Source organism: Arachis ipaensis, chromosome B08 (assembly GCF_000816755.2).
Source record: "Arachis ipaensis cultivar K30076 chromosome B08, Araip1.1, whole genome shotgun sequence".
Classification (NCBI taxonomy): domain Eukaryota; kingdom Viridiplantae; phylum Streptophyta; class Magnoliopsida; order Fabales; family Fabaceae; genus Arachis; species Arachis ipaensis.
Genome location: NC_029792.2, coordinates 109019582 through 109025922, shown reverse-complemented (window position 1 = coordinate 109025922; position 6341 = coordinate 109019582).

Genomic DNA, 6341 nt, shown 5'->3' with positions numbered 1-6341 from the left:
ACCCATCTCCCAAGGAACCGTCAGGTCGAGAGCTATCCGTGCCTTCACAGCATCCCAATCAAATAGCATCAGGCGCATGTCCTCCTCAGCCTTTGTATAACCATCAGGCTGATCGGACTTGGCTGGGAGCCGGAGAATGTCCTCTATGGCCTCCTCAGTGACCAAAATCTGCTTTCCTCTCAGGTTCACTGCATCGAGGGTGATGATGTAGTAATTGCAGTAGAATACCCTGACCCAAGATGCATTGACCTCTGTCAGTGCTTTCTCCAGAAAGAACCAGCTTCTTTGCTTGATTTGCTCAGTGGTGTACTGCTGGAGTGCTTCTGGAATCCTCAGAGTTCTCTCCAGGTATAGATTCCTGAAGTTTGCAAATGCCAGATACTTCAGCTCACAGTATCGGTTTGCAAATTTTATTGAATCATTTGCAGGGAGCAGCTGGTCAGGTTTTTCCTGCTGTGTAAAGTTCTTCTCCCGCCATGAGGAATCATGCATTAGGTCAATGATGGACCGGGAGGAATCTCCTCTCTTGCACTTGCCAGTAGCCTTGCCTTTTCCTTTCCTCTGTGAGGCAGACATCCTGAAAAATGGAAAACCAGGATATGGATAAAAATATGGAAGCAAATAGGCAATTAAACAAAGAAAACTCAAAGCGGGAAAGGAGAATGGGAAATAGGTAAATGAGTTAAGTAATGGTGTATTAAGGATTGTATAGTAGTTTAAAAATTGGAAAAGAAGAATTTACAATCCAAAATGTATCAGAATTCAAGTTAAACAGAAAAAAGTGTCATTATGCCATGGTTAGAAAGTTAGAGGAAAGTGAAAAAAAATCAGAAAATAGATTTTTGAAAAGGTTAGTAAGGTTAGAATTTGAAAGAGGAGTTAGTAAATTAAAATTGGTGAGTCAGTAAAAAGTGGGTTAAGGTAAGTGGCATAAAGAAAATATTCCATGTAACAAGGATTCACAGGTAGGAACTATAGTGACTCATAACCAAACAAGAAAAATAAGTAGATGATGATTCAAATAGATATAAAGAAAGCAAAAATTGGAATCAAAACATCACAAATGCGGTTTATAAACTAGGAAATCAAAAAGGATAAGAAAGCATGCCCTGGCAATTATGAAATGGTTTGGTTAAAGCAGTGGAAAACAGAGTTCAAATTGCCAAACTGAAATATGAATGAAAACATTTTTATAGAAATTTGGGCAGCATTCCGGCTAAAATTGGATTATCCCGAAAAATAAACAGCAAACAAGGCAGTTCATATGAATTAAAAAGTCAAGCTGCAGGTACAAATATATAATATAAACATGAAAATTCAATGTAAAGAGCAGCAATATACAAGAAATACAGCATATGAACAAGATTACGGCAACAGCAGATGTGCAAAAATGATAAAACAGAAGCAAGAACAGTGCAAATAAACAGACCTAGAGCCACTAACCACAGCCTAATCTACCTAACAACCTAAAATCCACTACAACATGCAAGACTATCTATCCTAATTATGAACAGAAACGGAAAAAAATAAGAAGAACTATGAACAGATAAAAGGGATTGCGTGTTGCGGAACCTGGAAGGCTGAATAAGGAGAGTAGGCAGGAAGGTGGTTGGGTGGTGGTGATGGACGCGATCGCGTGGGTCGCACGATCGCGTGGGTCGCGCGATCGCGTCGCTGGAAATTGTGCTAAATGCACGACTCCAGCACCGTTTCAGCGCAACTCTCTGTCTCCTTCTGGGGTGATGTGCAATCCATGCGACGCGATCGCGTCGCTCACGCGGTCGCGTGGGATTGGTATTGTGCAAGTGACGCGATCGCATGGGGCATGCGATCGCGTGGGCCAATTTGTGCAAAACGCACAAGGGCCGCACGATTCCAGCCTAACATTCTGGACATTGGATATTTACGCCGATCTCCAGGTCATGCGGCCGCGTGGATGACGCGGTCGTGTGGATAGTGTTTTCGCAATATGACGCGATCGCATGGGGCATGCGGTCGCGTCGTGCATCCCTTTTTTTATGTAAGATAAATGCAGAATGCAATGATTAATATGAATGCTATGCATGATTCCAGGTTCAATAAAGTAAAATGAAAAGAAAATAAAAATGAAAGCAATTAACAAGAATTAAATTGAAAAAGAAGCGACCATACCATGGTGGGTTGTCTCCCACCTAGCACTTTTAGTTAAAGTCCTTAAGTTGGACATTGGAGGAGCTTCCTGCTATGGCGGCTTATGTTTAAATTCGTCCAAAAATCTCCACTAGTGCTTAGAATGCCAATAGCCTCCGGGATCCCAAACTAGGCATGCAAAGCTTCTGAACAGCTTTAAACAGATTGTTAGGCTCCCGGGGTGACAAACGTCAGAATAAACTCTAGGATCCCAAGCCTTGCTTTTAAATCCGCCTCCGTCTTGATCTACATGTCTCCATCCGGGCGGTTTAAAGAGTAAAATCTCACCATGGTGACCAAACGTTCTCTGTGATCCATGCAATTGAGCATGATACCAATCCGTGTACTTCGAGGTGAAGCGTGGAACCTTATTGAACCTTGTGAACCAACTCTGAGTACGAGCCATTTCCCTCTTACTCTTAAAGTCGCAAAGAGCTCTAAGCTGGCCATCTGTTTCAAGCAAACCATATTCAAGTGAATAAGTAAAGTTATAGGTTAAGGATTGTACCCACTTGAAGCTTGTATTAGGTGGTAATGGCCTTGGGATAGGTGTTTCCGGTGGTTCTGTAAGTTCTACTCCCTTGTGCTCTTCTGTGAATTCCTCCACTTCCTTGCAAGGTTCTACAATTGTATCTGTGTCCTGGTCAAAGTCTTCTATGTCTTCCTCATCACTTGAGTCATAGATTGGAGGTTGAGAGAAATCTACCTCCGCATCGTCTTCATATTTACTTGGGGAAGATTCTTCGACCTCAGAGAATTCACTTGCGAATGCCAGTTCGTTACTAAGAGAATTTGACTTGTGACTATCATCATCAAGGGAATTTGTGTCCTGGGTTATTCCGTCTGATTCCTCATAAACAACTTGCCTTGGAGATTGTACAATATCCTCCTTAGCATCAACTGTAGCGTCCTTGACGGAGTTCTCCTCAGTTCTGGATTCCCATGGAGGTTCAGCATCTCCTAGATCTTCAACCAACTCTTCTTCTTGAACAATGACAGCTTCTTCTACTTGTTCTAGTACGAATTCATTCTCTGTCTTGTCCACTGGAGTTTCTGGTATCTCTTTCATGCTACGCTCTTCGTTAGACTGTTCACATGGGGCTGTGGCTGATCCTTGTGTATTTGAGCGCCTAGAAACCCATTGAATTACTGCTTGCTCCAATTGTCGAATGGTTGTTTGAAGTTTATTTACTGTTTCCTTTAGGCGATCCTCTGCTTCTCGGGTTGCCGGATTTGGACATGATACATAGGAAAGTGGCGATATTTGGGAGTGATTGGATTGGTACTGGGGTAGGGAAGGATCATATGGTGGCGAATGGTGAAGAGAAGCTTGTGAGTGTGGTGGTTCGAGGTTATGCTGAAAGGATGGTTTATATGCACGGGGTGGGGCTTGTTGGTAGTTACAAGGTTGTCCACCATATCTTTCAGCTGGGAGGGGTGAGAGTTCATGGTAGCAAATAAAGATAAAAAGGAAAAACAAAAATAAATAAACAAGCAAAAGAAAAATATTTAAAATAACCAATAATAAGGCACACATTAGCAGTTCCCCGGCAACGGTGCCATTTTGACGTTAGGATTTTTGCCAGTAAAGAAGTTCAAAAAAAACAGTCGCGTTGTAGATATAGTCTCTAAACCGACAGAAATCCCTTCGTACAAACGTTTTGGGTGTCACAAGTAACAAACCCCTTTAAAAATTGTTAACCGAGTATTCAAACCTCGGGTCGTCTTCTCAAGGAACTGCAAGGAAGTATGTTCTTATTATTGGCTATAAAGGTTGTAATCGGGGTTTAGAAGGTGAGAAGCAAGTGATTTAAATGACAAGTAAAGTAGATGGCAATTAAAATAAATAAATATTGTAAAGCAAACTTCTGGCAAGGTAAGAGAAATTAGAAGTCCAACTTAGTTATCTCTCTCAACAATAATGAAAGTTGAATCTAAATTCCACTTAGTTAACCTTTACTAAAGCAAAGGAAAGTCAAGGGACTAATTAGTTTGACCTTCAAATCCTATTTAATTCCTAAGAAAAAGTTGGGATTATTGAAGTTCAGTTCAATTAGCAAGATGGCGATTATCAGTTATGTTGAGTTTGATAATGTTGAGTTACTGATTTCTTAACCAAGACCAAAAGGGGAAAAAGTAAAATTGCTGGAATAAAAAAAATGTCCTTAGAAGGAAAGCAATGGTAACACAAATTAAAGAGAAAGCAATGAATAACTGAAATACCTCAAATAATCATTAATTCAAATCATAACATGGAATAATTCATAAGCCAAATTGGCAACATTTATAGATACGAATAAAAGCATTAAAGTAAAAGTAGCATGGAAACATAAATTAAAGTAAATACTAAACCTGGATCGAGAGTTACTCTTAAAAACCAAGAGAAGTCCTAAATCCTAATCCTAAGAGAAAGAGGAGAGAACCTCTCTCAAACTAAATCTAAATCATGGAAAGTGAAAATTGGCGAGCTCTCTTTGAATGGATGCATTCCTCCACTTTATAACCTCTAATCTGTGTGTTCTGTACTTGGATCTGGGCCAAAAGGGCTTCAAAAATCACTGGGGGGCGTATTCTGTGAATTCTGATACGTGGCCTCTGTCACGCGTCCGCATGGGTCACGCGGTCGCGTCATCTGGAGCTTTTCCTTGCCACGCGGTCACGTCAGTCACGCGTCCGCGTCGTATGCGTTCTACTTAAGGCGCGCGGTCGCGTCAGTCATGCGGCCGCGTCGCTGCTTCTTCGCTTCTGGCATGCGATCGCGTCGTCCATGCGATCGCGTTGATACCAGTTTCTGCAAAACTCCGTTTCGCACTTTCCTTCCATTTTTGTACGTTTCCTTTTCCGTCCTTTAAGTCATTCTGCCTTAGAAGATCTGAAACTACTCAACACACTAATCACGGCATCGAATGGAAATAAAGGTAATTAAAATAATTAATTTTAAAGCTTAGGAACATGTTTTTCACATACATCACATAATAAGGAAGGGAAAGTAAAACCATGCAATTAATATGAATAAGTGTGTGAAGGATTGAATAAATCACTCAAACTACGCATAAAATAACTCATGAAATATGGGTTTATCAGCGCCTGACAAGGACGGTGGTTAATCCCGCTTACGTTGAGATGTGAGGTCTGAGGTAGAGTATCCCGCTCGTATCTTTTCGGATCACATGAGTGTGCCCCACACTATAGCCGTGGGGGGTTCCCGTATCTATGTTCGTGATTGAAAGGCAACATCTCCATGGAGATGTGTCGGGTTGGCAGTTGAACCGACAATGTGATATTACAGCCAAATAGGACAGACATTCATCATGTGCATATTCTATCTGTTTGTTTTCTTTGCCGACTTGTACTGTTTGCCTAAGTGTTTAACATGCCTAAATGCTTATTGAATTACTTGATGTACATGCTTATACTAGTGCTTTACTTGCATTGTTATTATCTGTGTATTTTACTGGGATTGAGGAGGTTCGAAAGGAGGTGGCGATGGGATCGCATGGCGGTTAGGCTGACGAAGGCTGTGGGACAGTGGAGAATTGTTAGATTAGAAATCCACTAAGTTAGATTACCCTTTTTCATTGTGGTTTTAAAGTTAATGTTTTAAATTTACTTATGGTTTAAGCTTGAATCTTGTGACGGATATGAAGTTCTAGGATTGCCTCTAGTACCTCGGAGTCTTGTATCTTACATCACTGAGCATTGTTACTATACTGAGAACCTCCGGTTCTCATTCCATACTCTGTTGTTGTTTTTTAGATGCAGGTCACAACCCACCTCGGTGAGTTGCTTGATGGTGACAAAGCGGAGGATCCTTGCTATGTGTTGGAAATCTTTTGGTTTATTTTGTATAGATCTCTCACTTTTGTATTTATCTATGCCTTAGAGGCTTACTTTGAGAGAAATATTGTATAAGCTGTTTTACTTCCAACAACTCTGTATTTGTCTGTATATAACAAGCCGGCTTAAACTCTGTGGGCGGCGGCTAGACCCTTATGACTATTATGCTCTTATATATGTATATATGTCTTGATATCTGTATGTATATCTTGTGCCTTAAGTTTGTATCTTTGTATGAACCCTTTGCGCATTTCAAACTCTATTTTTGAGCGTAATTCTTCATCAGGCTTTTAGAATTATTATTTCTTTATATATATATATTCTAAATTTTTGAT